Raw genomic sequence first — 13808 nt, forward strand, 5'->3', positions numbered from 1 at the left:
GTGCTGCTGGAGTGCGAAGACTAACGAAGGACTGATGTTTGATTTCTTCTGTTTCCCAAATGTTCATGGGAAAAGTAGTTTTTTCTGTGTTTTTTCTTGCTGCTGTGAAAAATAAAGTGAAGGAAGAAGGCATAATCCGAAGCCTCCGGTCCTGACATAGAATCATTCACCCGATAAGGATACTTTGAGAATTGGGGCTGACTAAGCCCACGATGTGCATGCCCCCTTGACTCATACTTCGTGGTCTTCTCTAGGTGCCAAGCTCTGACTAAGCCCTTTTGGCCCCCCTGCCCCTCCGCTTGTATCCCTCCCTGGGACCTCCTCCACTGCCCTCGCTGTCCCTACCTATCTGGATAGCCCTATCCGGACTTGCTACCACATCAGCAGTCCCAAAATTACTTGTGTAATCTCGTTCTGATGATGACCTGAAATCACCCAGGTTGTAATGCCGTCGACAAAGCATTCTTCCTACGGCTTACTTGGTTCATAACATGTTTCAAATTGATTGTAGTCCCACTGCTCTTGTTATGTACCATTTTTAATCACGCCTTTGGAAATGTCACCATATCATGCCCTCACTGCGCTGTTCAGCCATTTACAAGCACCATGGGTGCACTTTGTGATTACAAATAAATTCATGAAAAAGTATTGCTGTCTGAAATTAATGCTTTTCTGCTATGACATCTAGTACAGATCGTGATATTCAATGTTGGTGTAACTCCGTTTTTGTCTCCCTCATGTATTTGTCTACATGTATTTAATTGTCCTTCAAAATATTACCTGTTGAGACATTGTTTGTTACCACATTGCCGGGACCTCAACTGGGCTTACGGGACTTTCCTGTGAAAAACTATGTGGGCAGTATATCAGGGTCCAGGGCTTCAGCAGAATTTTCAAAATGAACTATGGGAACTCAATCAAAATTGACTTCCAATTACTACCAAGCACCATACCAGCTGACGTCTCTGGAGTAGAATAATGCTCAAACCAGCTCGCAGTAATTATGTGGCGCATTTCATAGTATTAATCAACCCTTAAATACCGTGTGACATGAGCCAAAAGCCTATCACTCTGTTGTTTTGGATGGCTCACCTGAAACACTCCCATGTTATCCTCATGGGTATCCTCCTGGTGGTTGATAAAGTTATCTTTATCCAGCCTCTAACATTCTGCGCTCTTTTGGTCTAATATGGGATGAAGGGGCTACTATGGCTTTTTTGGCAGCTCTGTGCAAGGCTCCCCTTGCATTTCTACCCTTTTTATGAAAACACCAATTTGTAGCTCGTACTGTTGATTTGGTAGCATCTCTTGAGAGCTTTCGCTACAACTGGTTCAACAATTTCTCAAATGCAGGTTTATTGATGGCAAAAGTACCCTCCTGACACGTAAACAACTGCGTGAAGCAGTCCAGTTGTTCACATACCAGCAAATACAGTGGTAAAATTCATGTTTTTCCATTGCATGTGTTGTCTATCAGAAGCTATATCAATATTGCATTTATTTGGCCTTACACCTACAATATCTTTCTCGGAACAGGCACCAAGAAAGGCTACTTCTTGGTTGTGACCACTCCCCAGAGTAACCTGCTCCCCAGATTCTGGAACCTATTCACATGTACCCCACTCAGAAATAAATAATTGTTTCTTGAGGTACAAATACTCCTATGAAACCTTGGCTTAGCAGATATAGCACAACCAAACCTCTCGTTGATGGTCTTCTCAGATCCATGCTAGCAGGTGCCTAGTGTACATTAACACCAATGTATTATTACCAGGAAACTAACATTCCTGCACAGTCTGATTTTCTCTCTCTTGAAAAACAGCCCCTGCTGCTTCCCATCTGCGCCTATCTGTTCAGATGCCTTATGGGCCAGAACATGGACCCATTGGATGCAGATCTTTGAGAATCGCAGGCACTCAGCCTTATTTTGCCATCCCTGAACACTTATAGAACACCAATCTTTCCAAAGCATCATGTGTCCCACCACAATAGTTTCACTTCAAATCACGGTATGTTTTTTGCCAGGGTCATTAATCCCTCACTTTAGCAGCCTGAGCAGGGGTAAGTACCACTGGGCAATTCGACCTGTCAAAATAAACCCTTTTGACAGATAAATACCTCACTTTTAAATATTAATAAGTCACCCCCATGTAGGCTTTGAAGCCCACAAGGCAGGGTACATGGTATTTAAAAGTAGGCCATTTAGAAATGTAATGCTAACATGTACTTATAATGATTAGCTCTCAAAATCTACTTTTCAGTGTGGCAGGCCTAGCTGTCCTAATTAGAAAACCAGAGTACAGATTAAATCATAATACTAGATCTTGAGAATGGGACTAGCTAGAAAAATATTTAAACAACTCTCGGTCAGTATTTTGCCTTGAATAGGTGTAAAATGCCAACCAGGACCAAACAATAGGCTTACCTACATGGGCAGAAAGAACTCCTGTAAGTTCCACAGAATACGCGGGGCAAGTCTGTCATCCTCCTTTTTACCACACAGTGTCAATTCCGGCTTCACAGGTCTCCTTCACCACATATAACACTTGGGGTGTACTGGAAAGGAAGCAAACAGGATGCCAAGTCAATTCTGTGTATCCACGGTCTGGTTGCTGAATAATCCTGCTTTTGTCCTACCAGACTTCAGTCTCTGGGTTTCACACATAATACTTGGGGTGCACTTGAAAGGAAGAGAGCAGCATGCCAAGACAATGTTTGTGTATACACTGTCTGACTGCTGAAGAATCCTGCCTTTGTCCTACCAGAATTCTCTTTGTGGGTTATTGTGGATACAGTGGCTGACTCAAAATGGATTTTAATGTTAGATGTAGGAAATCTGTGTCACCAGGATTGCTTTAGTACACTTTCCACAAACAATCTCAGCTCACAGAAACCCTGTTTAGTGTTTCCGAAGACTTTTGCCTTCTTGAAAATGGCCATAGTGGGCAGGTTAACACTGGAAACTTTTACCTCATTGGTTAGGGCATGCTATGAGTCATTCCCATCCACTAGCTACTGCCACTTCAGAACACTGCTAGACCGGAGGAACAATGAAAGGGGACTGGACCTACTGCCTGTGACCTGAGGAGCCCTGAAGGACAGGAACTGCTCCCTCTTGTACCCATGATAAAGAAGTGGACTCCAAGAGTCATAAGAATGACCTCCTGTTCAAACGATATGGATACAAGCTACAAAAGGCCATTCTGCAGCTTACCAATGGCAAAAGGATTTGGACTTGATCCTATTGTTGGCTTTTGCCTGATACTCTGTGAGTCTCTAATGGCCTCCTTGAGGTTCTGGGGGCTTCAGAAGTGTACTCTTGTGGTGGATTGGGACTTTGACCCAGACAAACCTCGTTGGTGTATCTAATCCCCCCTCCATTGTAGTCTGCCTCAAAGTGCACCTAGGTCCCAGTCTACATGGACCACTGATTATCATTGAAGCTTTGTACTTTTTGCCACTATTTCTACTTAAAACGTTAACATTTCATATATCTAATTATCCATATTGGATTTTTCACTTCACTATAATTTTGTATATAATATTTTACTTTATTTTTCTAATTTAGTTTGGGATTTGTATTATTTTGCAATATGACTTTATTACTATTTTAGTACTGCATAAATACATTACACATGGCCCTAAATTAAGCCTATCTGCTCTGTGCTGTATCCACCAGGGGGATGAGTTGAGGTTAGTTTAGGTTAATCCTGACAAAGTTGTGATTATTTCTTGAGGTGGATAGTCATCCACCCAACTAATAATCTAATTTCTTACAGATACCATAAACGTGATTAACCAGAATAACCTGCAGCAGTCTAAGCAAAGACAACTCTCCTACCTCATTCGGTGAAATCATAAATATTTAAGTTACTGTTTGTGATTCCCTAAGACCTGAAACCAGGATCTGTGCTCCCATCCTCACCATTTCTAGATTCACTAAAGTGAGGTTTAGATGCTTATGTCCTAGTAATTGGATCATCAAAAACACAGCACTATTTCATTTTCACACTTTGACATATTCATGCATAAAAGTGCTCAGATAAATTGCAGATCAACTCTTGAGCAGGCTGCAGCGAAATCCCCTTAATTATAAGAATATGAGCTTGTCATCTTTGAATTAAGGTGAGGGGCAGATGGTGGTTGGCAAGTACAGCAGTGAAACACTCCTGCACTCTCTCTTGTACCAGCAATATAATCTTCGAAATAAAAGAAAAAAAGTAAAATGCTCGAGAAGGCTTAATAAGATATGCCTTATATTTATGTATGGTACCCCATAGCATGTCTGTGGTTACATTCACGGTGATCGACAGGTAAAGACTGCTGCAATCCTTGTTATATCTGCTATGGAGTTGAAAGTTATAACACAACCCTTCCCTGCGGTACCACAGCTGTTAGTCTTGGGCAGAGAAGACAGGTTCCCTTGGTTCTACATTCTCGCACATCAACCAGAAGTGGAGGAGAATGCTCAAAGGGGGCAATCAATGATACCTTTGGTGCTGTAGGACAACACCGAAAACCCAGGAATGAAACAACAACCCCTGTGAAGGCATGGCCAGCTCCCGCTGGGCAGACACTGCCCACAACCCACATGATAGCAGCAGCGCAGTGGGTTAATTAGATCGCTTGAGTGGATTTACCTTCAGTAGTCCAAGATAAAGTGCCATTGCAGGGGGAAAAAACTTTAAACAATTCTGGAGATAAAACTAAATACACGAATGGAACATGACACCGATTTTGAAGTTTATGGGGAACTATGCCAGCAACTCACCAAAGAGAAGGATTATTGGATTTGTAGTTCCAGTACAGGACTGTGTTCAGAGCTTCAGGACAGTATAGAAAGGACATGGCTCTATTATAAGCTACAACTAAAGCACAAATACAAGAAAAACACATATAAGAAATACCAGGCAAACTGGCTGAAACTCAGTCACTAAATACAATAGTAACATGCAAACTACAGCCATAGTGTCAGATTCAAACTAACAAAAGGAACAAAAACGCAGGTGAGGGGAGAACTCCGAGTCATAGCAGAGAAGCAAATGTGCAATACTTGCTTAGGCATCCGGGGGTCATCCCAGTTCTTAAAACTCAAGCATGAAACGCCATGATATGATCAAACAATTATATTCCCTCTCCGAGTCATCTGAGATATATGGAAAAGGCTACTCTGAAGAATTTGATAATGACAATCACTGGTGAGAGAGCTTGGTTAACTTCGCGAACACTATTCAGAAACAAGGTAAACCATTAGCCACACAGTGTTATCACTCTTATCCCCTACTTTGAACTGGGATTATACAGTCACACCGTGTGTTTCTTCTAAGGCTTCAATTTGAGCTTGTGGACACACAAGGTAATACTGAACGAGGATCAGTACCAACTCTGAAGACAATCTATCGTCTGAGGAGGAGACACACTTGGATAGTCAAAAACCTTGCATAGCCACCAGAAAAGTTCAAGAGCAAGTTCATAAAATGGCCAAAGGTTGCACCAATATAGGTAAAAGAATGAAGTAGTTGGATCAGTAACTCAAATCTGGCATTACACAAGTAAAGGAACAAATGAATGAAGGGGTCGAAGGGTTTGCTGTTAAAAAAGTTTTACAGTCCATTTGTTTAAATCATCAGTCCTGAAGCTAAGCAACTGGGATGAATACATCCAGCATGCACATTGCTTTCCTTTCAATGTTAAGTCATTGACTCAACCAACGTCTAATACGATACCCAGATCAATGCAGGTGGTCCCATACTTTCTGCAAGATCAGATATCTGCCCCCCATGACTGTGGAAAAGGAGTTGGCGTTTGCTGCAGATGATAAAGTTGTTTCAGGATAAGAACTGCCGAATTGTTTACTAGCCTTATAGTGATAAAAGACTTTCAAGTGTATATGTTTACTTCAGAAATCAAGACTTTTTAGATACTCTTTGGTGAAATAAAATATGCTTAGTATGTGATTTGCTGATAGGGTAGGAAATATGGGTGCAAGGCTGTCTGCAAACAGCTGTTGTAGGACTGATTTCCCTAATAGATGTGTAATCTACTGAAGTCTGCAGGGGGCACATGGGTGGGGAGCATGAGGGGGGTGGGGAGCATGAGGGGGGTGGGGAGCATGAGGGAGGAGGGTAGCAGAGCTGGGTTAGAGAGTAAGGTGAAGGGATTGGCTCGAGTGCATGGGCACTTGCAAATCAAAATATAAGATATTCCACCTCAACACCTTTTGCAGTCCTATTTTATTACTTTTCAGTACATGCGCAGGCCGAAACGCAACATTTTTATATCCTCACAGAAACAATATTCGTATTCTGCGGAATACAGCACCTTTTTAGGTCTCGGCTAGCCGCGCGAAGCGCGTCTCCGCCGAGACTCTTTTGTCGGCATGTGTGCTTCCCAGGAGACAATCCTGGCCGCGCGCATCGCCTAGGAGGCGATTTGAAACTGGCACGCGCCGCGCTCGGCCTGGCTGTCTCCTGGGAAGCGCAAACATACCCAGGCACACCTCCCCCTGCACGCATGCGCACACACACACGAGCGCACATACACGCACGCAGACATGGACACTCCCCCCCTCCCCCCGCCGTCGCACACAGAGACACACACAGAGAAGATAAAGACCTTTAAATAATACGTCCCAATACGTGCTCGCGGGGAAAAGGGAGTGAGGGGTCACCAGTTCGTGGCGGTAGCGATTTAATGGGGCGGTGACGGTGAGTGAAACACACAATCCAGATATCATGCAGGGAAAGGAGACTTAAAAGTCTGATGTAGACCGCCTCCCCACCCAACCGAGAAACTTCCTCCGTACCTCGGTCAGCCAGGCTCCTCCGGGAGTGTAGCGCGTTTTCGCGCGTGGCTGGTCCTCCTTTGGTGTCTTCGGCTCTTCCCGGTTCTCGGCGTCTTTTGGGCCCATTCTTGTCTGTTCTTCTCCTCCTCTTCCTATCGTCCCGTCCTCCTGAAGTTCTCCACCTGGCTGCTCGGTATCGGAAAGGAGACACACTACCTTCTGGGGGTCGTCTTCTTTGATTGGCTGCGAGAGAGTGACGTTCTGTTCGGGGGTGTGGTTGGGACTTGCTGCGAACTCCCAGTTAAAGGGACTGCACGAGAAATCTCCGTAGTTCTCCTCTTGGTTACAGTGTACGCGCCAATCGTCCTGCTGAGTGTGGAAATAAGGTGAGAAATCCTTTAAAAAAAAAATTCTTGGTTTCTCCATACCTGAACCCTCGACCCTGTGACAGGGTGTGAAAGGAGAATCAGAGTCAGCCAAAAAGTTATATTCTTGTTATTCAGTATGACCATACAAGCTGGAGCTTTTCTATTGCATGATCCTAGCAAGGCTGATATTTCTATTTCCTCATTGGTTTGAGCTGTTGAAGAAGACAACATTAATAATACATTGTTCTCCTCATCGGAATTGTCAAAGTTCTTTTCAATAGCCTTCACAGTATGCATGGGAGGTTTTAGGGTCGATGCAGCTTTGCATCCCTGTGCGAGGTGTCCTTTTTTCCCCACACTTGAAACAAGACTGATTTAGAGCAAAATAAAATCTGGCATGACCCAGGTGAGATTTGCTACAGTATCTGAAACATACAAGTTCAGATTTGCCAAATTTAGTCTTACAGAAAATCGTTGCAGGATTCCACGTCAGACACCAAATTCGGATCTTTGGCAGGATGTTTAACACTAAATTGCTTGACCTCTCCGAGTTTAATAGTTACATTTAACTCTCACATACACAATTGGGAATGTTCAATGCTTCTGGCAAGTCTAAGAGCAGTTTCGAGATCAAGGTCCTCAGTGGAAAGCAGTTTCTTTCTATCAACTGATCTCGAATGATCTCATCCTTTGATTCTCTGTAGTTGAATGTGGAGGCTAAAGTTCTACGGGTAGCAACAAAATCATCGATTGATTCCCCTGGAATCTGGGCACGTTGCAAGAATTTGTGGCATTCGAGTACAACATTTTTCTTGGGGTTGAACCTTTTGTCAAGTGTTTAGATGATGGACGCGTAATCATCAATCAACATGTAATCGCCATGCAGAGTAGTGAGTAGTGAGTAGTGAGTGCAGAGTAGTGAGTGCAGAGTAGTGAGTGCAGAGTAGTGAGTGCAGAGTAGTGAGTAGTGAGTAGTGAGTGCTGAGTAGTGAGTGCAGAGTAGTGAGTAGTGAGTGCAGAGTAGTGAGTGCAGAGTAGTGAGTAGTGAGTGCAGAGTAGTGAGTGCAGAGTAGTGCAGAGTAGTGAGTAGTGAGTGCAGAGTAGTGAGTGCAGAGTAGTGAGTGCAGAGTAGTGAGTGCAGAGTAGTGAGAAGTGAGTGCAGAGTAGTGAGTGCAGAGTAGTGCAGAGTAGTGAGTAGTGAGTGCAGAGTAGTGAGTAGTGAGTAGTGAGTGCCGAGTAGTGAGTAGTGAGTGCCCAGTAGTGAGTAGTGAGTGCATAGTAGTGAGTGGTGAGCAGTGAGTGCAGAGTAGTGAGTGCAGAGTAGTGCAGAGTAGTGAGTAGTGAGTGCAGAGTCGTAAGTGCAGAGTAGTGAGTGCAGAGTAGTGAGTAGTGAGTGCAGAGTAGTGAGTAGTGAGTGCAGAGTAGTGAGCAGTGAGTGCAGAGTAGTGGGTGCAGAGTAGTGCAGAGTAGTGAGTAGTGAGTGCAGAGTAGTGAGTAGTGAGTGCAGAGTAGTGAGTGCAGAGTAGTGAGTGCAGAGTAGTGAGTAGTGAGTGCAGAGTAGTGAGTAGTGAGTGCAGAGTAGTGAGTGCAGAGTAGTGAGTAATGAGTGCAGAGTAGTGAGTGCAAAGTAGTGAGTGCAGAGTAGTGAGTGCAGAGTAGTGAGTAGTGAGTGCAGAGTAGTGAGTGCAGAGTAGTGCAGAGTAGTGAGTGCAGAGTAGTGAGTGCAGAGTAGTGAGTGCAGAGTAGTCAGTAGTGAGTGCAGAGTAGTGAGTGCAGAGTAGTGCAGAGTAGTGAGTAGTGAGTGCAGAGTAGTGAGTAGTGAGTAGTGAGTAGTGCGTAGTGAGTGCCGAGTAGTGAGTGCCCAGTAGTGAGTAGTGAGTGCATAGTAGTGAGTGGTGAGTAGTGAGTGCAGAGTAGTGAGTGCAGAGTAGTGCAGAGTAGTGAGTAGTGAGTGCAGAGTAGTGAGTGCAGAGTAGTGAGTGCAGAGTAGTGAGTGCAGAGTAGTGAGTAGTGAGTGCAGAGTAGTGAGTGCAGAGTAGTGAGCAGTGAGTGCAGAGTAGTGAGTGCAGAGTAGTAAGTGCAGAGTAGTGAGTGCAGAGTAGTGCAGAGTAGTGAGTAGTGAGTGCAGAGTAGTGAGTAGTGAGTGCAGAGTAGTGAGTAGTGAGTGCAGAGTAGTGAGTGCAGAGTAGTGAGTAGTGAGTGCAGAGTAGTGAGTAGTGAGTGCAGAGTAGTGAGCAGTGAGTGCAGAGTAGTGAGTGCAGAGTAGTGAGTAGTGAGTGCAGAGTAGTGAGTAGTGAGTGCAGAGTAGTGAGTGCAGAGTAGTGAGTAGTGAGTGCAGAGTAGTGAGTAGTGAGTGCAGAGTAGTGAGTACAGAGTAGTGAGTGCAGAGTAGTGAGTAGTGAGTGCAGAGTAGTGAGTAGTGAGTGCAGAGTAGTGAGTGCAAAGTAGTGAGTGCAGAGTAGTGAGTAGTGAGTGCAGAGTAGTGAGTGCAGAGTAGTGCAGAGTAGTGAGTGCAGAGTAGTGAGTGCAGAGTAGTGAGTGCAGAGTAGTGAGTGCAGAGTAGTCAGTAGTGAGTGCAGAGTAGTGAGTGCAGAGTAGTGCAGAGTAGTGAGTAGTGAGTGCAGAGTAGTGAGTAGTGAGTAGTGAGTGCCGAGTAGTGAGTAGTGAGTGCCCAGTAGTGAGTAGTGAGTGCATAGTAGTGAGTGGTGAGTAGTGAGTGCAGAGTAGTGAGTCCAGAGTAGTGCAGAGTAGTGAGTAGTGAGTGCAGAGTAGTGAGTGCAGAGTAGTGAGTGCAGAGTAGTGAGTGCAGAGTAGTGAGTAGTGAGTGCAGAGTAGTGAGTAGTGAGTGCAGAGTAGTGAGCAGTGAGTGCAGAGTAGTGAGTGCAGAGTAGTAAGTGCAGAGTAGTGAGTGCAGAGTAGTGCAGAGTAGTGAGTAGTGAGTGCAGAGTAGTGAGTAGTGAGTGCAGAGTAGTGAGTGCAGAGTAGTGAGTAGTGAGTGCAGAGTAGTGAGTAGTGAGTGCAGAGTAGTGAGCAGTGAGTGCAGAGTAGTGAGTGCAGAGTAGTGAGTGCAGAGTAGTGAGTGCAGAGTAGTGAGTGCAGAGTAGTGATAGTGAGTGCAGAGTAGTGAGTGCAGAGTAGTGAGTGCAGAGTAGTGAGTGCAGAGTAGTGAGTGCAGAGTGCAGAGTAGTGAGTGCAGAGTAGTGAGTAGTGAGTGCAGAGTAGTGAGTGCAGAGTAGTGAGTGCAAAGTAGTGAGTGCAGAGTAGTGAGTGCAGAGTAGTGAGTGCAGAGTGCAGAGTAGTGAGTGCAGAGTGCAGAGTAGTGAGTGCAGAGTAGTGAGTGCAGAGTAGTGAGTGCAGAGTGCAGAGTAGTGAGTGCAGAGTAGTGAGTGCAGAGTGCAGAGTAGTGAGTGCAGAGTAGTGAGTGCAGAGTAGTGAGTAGTGAGTGCAGAGTAGTGAGTGCAAAGTAGTGAGTGCAGAGTAGTGAGTGCAGAGTAATGAGTGCAGAGTAGTGAGTGCAGAGTAGTGAGTGCAGAGTAGTGAGTGCAGAGTAGTGAGTGCAGAGTGCAGAGTAGTGAGTGCAGAGTAGTGAGTAGTGAGTGCAGAGTAGTGAGTGCAAAGTAGTGAGTAGTGAGTGCAGAGTAGTGAGCAGTGAGTGCAGAGTAGTGAGTGCAGAGTAGTGAGTGCAGAGTAGTGAGTGCAGAGTAGTGCAGAGTAGTGAGTAGTGAGTGCAGAGTAGTGAGTAGGGAGTGCAGAGTAGTGAGTGCAGAGTAGTGAGTGCAGAGTAGTGAGTAGTGAGTGCAGAGTAGTGAGTAGTGAGTGCAGAGTAGTGAGTGCAGAGTAGTGAGTGCAGAGTAGTGAGTGCAGAGTAGTGAGTGCAGAGTAGTGAGTAGTGAGTGCAGAGTAGTGAGTAGTGAGTGCAGAGTAGTGAGTGCAAAGTAGTGAGTGCATAGTAGTGAGTGCAGAGTAGTGAGTAGTGAGTGCAGAGTAGTGAGTGCAGAGTAGTGCAGAGTAGTGAGTGCAGAGTAGTGAGTGCAGAGTAGTGAGTGCAGAGTAGTGAGTGCAGAGTAGTGAGTAGTGAGTGCAGAGTAGTGAGTAGTGAGTGCAGAGTAGTGAGTAGTGAGTGCAGAGTAGTGAGTAGTGAGTGCAGAGTAGTGAGTAGTGAGTGCCGAGTAGTGAGTAGTGAGTGCCCAGTAGTGAGTAGTGAGTGCATAGTAGTGAGTGGTGAGTAGTGAGTGCAGAGTAGTGAGTGCAGAGTAGTGCAGAGTAGTGCAGAGTAGTGAGTATTGAGTGCAGAGTAGTGAGTGCAGAGTAGTGAGTGCAGAGTAGTGAGTGCAGAGTAGTGAGTAGTGAGTGCAGAGTAGTGAGTAGTGAGTGCAGAGTAATGAGCAGTGAGTGCAGAGTAGTGAGTGCAGAGTAGTAAGTGCAGAGTAGTGAGTGCAGAGTAGTGCAGAGTAGTGAGTGCAGAGTAGTGAGTGCAGAGTAGTGAGTGCAGAGTAGTGAGTGCAGAGTAGTGAGTGCAGAGTAGTGAGTAGTGAGTGCAGAGTAGTGAGTGCAAAGTAGTGAGTGCAGAGTAGTGAGTGCATAGTAGTGAGTGCAGAGTAGTGAGTGCAGAGTAGTGAGTAGTGAGTGCAGAGTAGTGAGTGCAGAGTAGTGAGTGCAGAGTAGTGAGTGCAGAGTAGTGAGTGCAGAGTGCAGAGTAGTGAGTGCAGAGTAGTGAGTAGTGAGTGCAGAGTAGTGAGTGCAGAGTAGTGAGTGCAAAGTAGTGAGTGCAGAGTAGTGAGTGCAGAGTAGTGAGTGCAGAGTAGTGAGTGCAGAGTAGTGAGTGCAGAGTAGTGAGTGCAGAGTGCAGAGTAGTGAGTGCAGAGTAGTGAGTGCAGAGTAGTGAGTGCAGAGTAGTGAGTGCAGAGTAGTGAGTGCAAAGTAGTGAGTGCAAAGTAGTGAGTGCAGAGTAGTGAGTGCAAAGTAGTGAGTGCAGAGTAGTAAGTGCAGAGTAGTGAGTGCAGAGTAGTGAGTGCAGAGTGCAGAGTAGTGAGTGCAGAGTGCAGAGTAGTGAGTGCAGTGTAGTGAGTGCAGAGTAGTGAGTGCAAAGTAGTGAGTGCAGGGTAGTGAGTGCAGAGTAATGAGTGCAGAGTAGTGAGTGCAGAGTAGTGAGTGCAGAGTGCAGAGTAGTGAGTGCAGAGTAGTGAGTAGTGAGTGCAGAGTAGTGAGTGCAAAGTAGTGAGTAGTGAATGCAGAGTAGTGAGTGCAGAGTAGTGAGTGCAAAGTAGTGAGTGCAGAGTAGTGAGTGCAGAGTAGTGAGTGCAGAGTGCAGAGTAGTGAGTGCAGAGTAGTGAGTAGTGAGTGCAGAGTAGTGAGTGCAGAGTAGTGAGTGCAAAGTAGTGAGTGCTGAGTAGTGAGTGCAGAGTAGTGAGTAGTGAGTGCAGAGTAGTGAGTGCAGAGTAGTGAGTGCAGAGTAGTGAGTGCAGAGTGCAGAGTAGTGAGTGCAGAGTAGTGAGTAGTGAGTGCAGAGTAGTGAGTGCAGAGTAGTGAGTGCAAAGTAGTGAGTGCAGAGTAGTGAGTGCAGAGTAGTGAGTGCAGAGTGCAGAGTAGTGAGTGCAGAGTAGTGAGTGCAGAGTGCAGAGTAGTGAGTGCAGAGTAGTGAGTGCAGAGTAGTGAGTGCAGAGTAGTGAGTGCAGAGTAGTGAGTGCAAAGTAGTGAGTGCAGAGTAGTAAGTGCAGAGTAGTGAGTGCAGAGTAGTGAGTGCAGAGTGCAGAGTAGTGAGTGCAGAGTGCAGAGTAGTGAGTGCAGCGTAGTGAGTAGTGAGTGCAGAGTAGTGAGTGCAAAGTAGTGAGTGCAGAGTAGTGAGTGCAGAGTGATGAGTGCAGAGTAGTGAGTGCAGAGTAGTGAGTGCAGAGTGCAGAGTAGTGAGTGCAGAGTAGTGAGTAGTGAGTGCAGAGTAGTGAGTGCAAAGTAGTGAGTAGTGAGTGCAGAGTAGTGAGTGCAGAGTAGTGAGTGCAAAGTAGTGAGTGCAGAGTAGTGAGTGCAAAGTAGTGAGTGCAGAGTAGTGAGTAGTGAGTGCAGAGTAGTGAGTAGTGAGTGCAGAGTAGTGAGTAGTGAGTGCAGAGTAGTGAGTGCAGAGTAGTGAGCTGCCTCAAGTGAAGTACTCTGGTACCCAAGGATGACTAGCAAACAATATTATTCACAACGTTGCTTACTGTTCAGCAACATTTTACAGTTTGCAAATCCTCTTTATACAACAATTCAGAGTTTGATAACAAATTAATGTAAAACATTGTAATATACAATGCCAATAGCTCAAACTTTAATGCTGCGAGACCTATTGCATTGTAAATGCTTGTTAATAATTGATGAGCTGACGGGAAAGTGACAGACGGCCATTACCAACTCCCAACAAGGACAACAATCTTTAGAGGCAGAGGCCTAGTGTTCTTCTGGGAAAACACACTGATTTTACAAGAATGACTGCACACAATGCTCGTTATTCACTGGGGGCCTTGGCTATTTGGCCACCCTCTCTGGAATGCATTTCAGTCCTCTGTTAAAGGATCATTAGTGTGCAGCAGCGAGGACCTGAAGGGGGCGGGGCCCCTGGAGCTGCCAGGGTGAACTAGGGGCTGAATGGAAAGCTGCAGCACATTCATTTGAATGCAGAGCAT

At 45.5% G+C, this 13808-nt stretch overlaps 1 protein-coding gene across 1 annotated transcript in view; it reads right to left on the reverse strand.

The window, feature by feature from the left end:
• ANKRD6 (ankyrin repeat domain 6) overlaps nt 1–2557 on the reverse strand; it is a 694439-nt gene extending 691882 nt beyond the window's left edge. The window contains exon 1 of the mRNA XM_078648269.1: nt 2430–2557. The gene's annotated coding sequence lies outside the window, so the exon portion shown is untranslated. The remainder of the gene's footprint in view (nt 1–2429) is intronic.
• Between the last annotated feature and the right edge of the window lie 11251 nt (nt 2558–13808).

Source organism: Lissotriton helveticus, chromosome 6 (assembly GCF_964261635.1).
Source record: "Lissotriton helveticus chromosome 6, aLisHel1.1, whole genome shotgun sequence".
Lineage (NCBI taxonomy): Eukaryota > Metazoa > Chordata > Amphibia > Caudata > Salamandridae > Lissotriton > Lissotriton helveticus.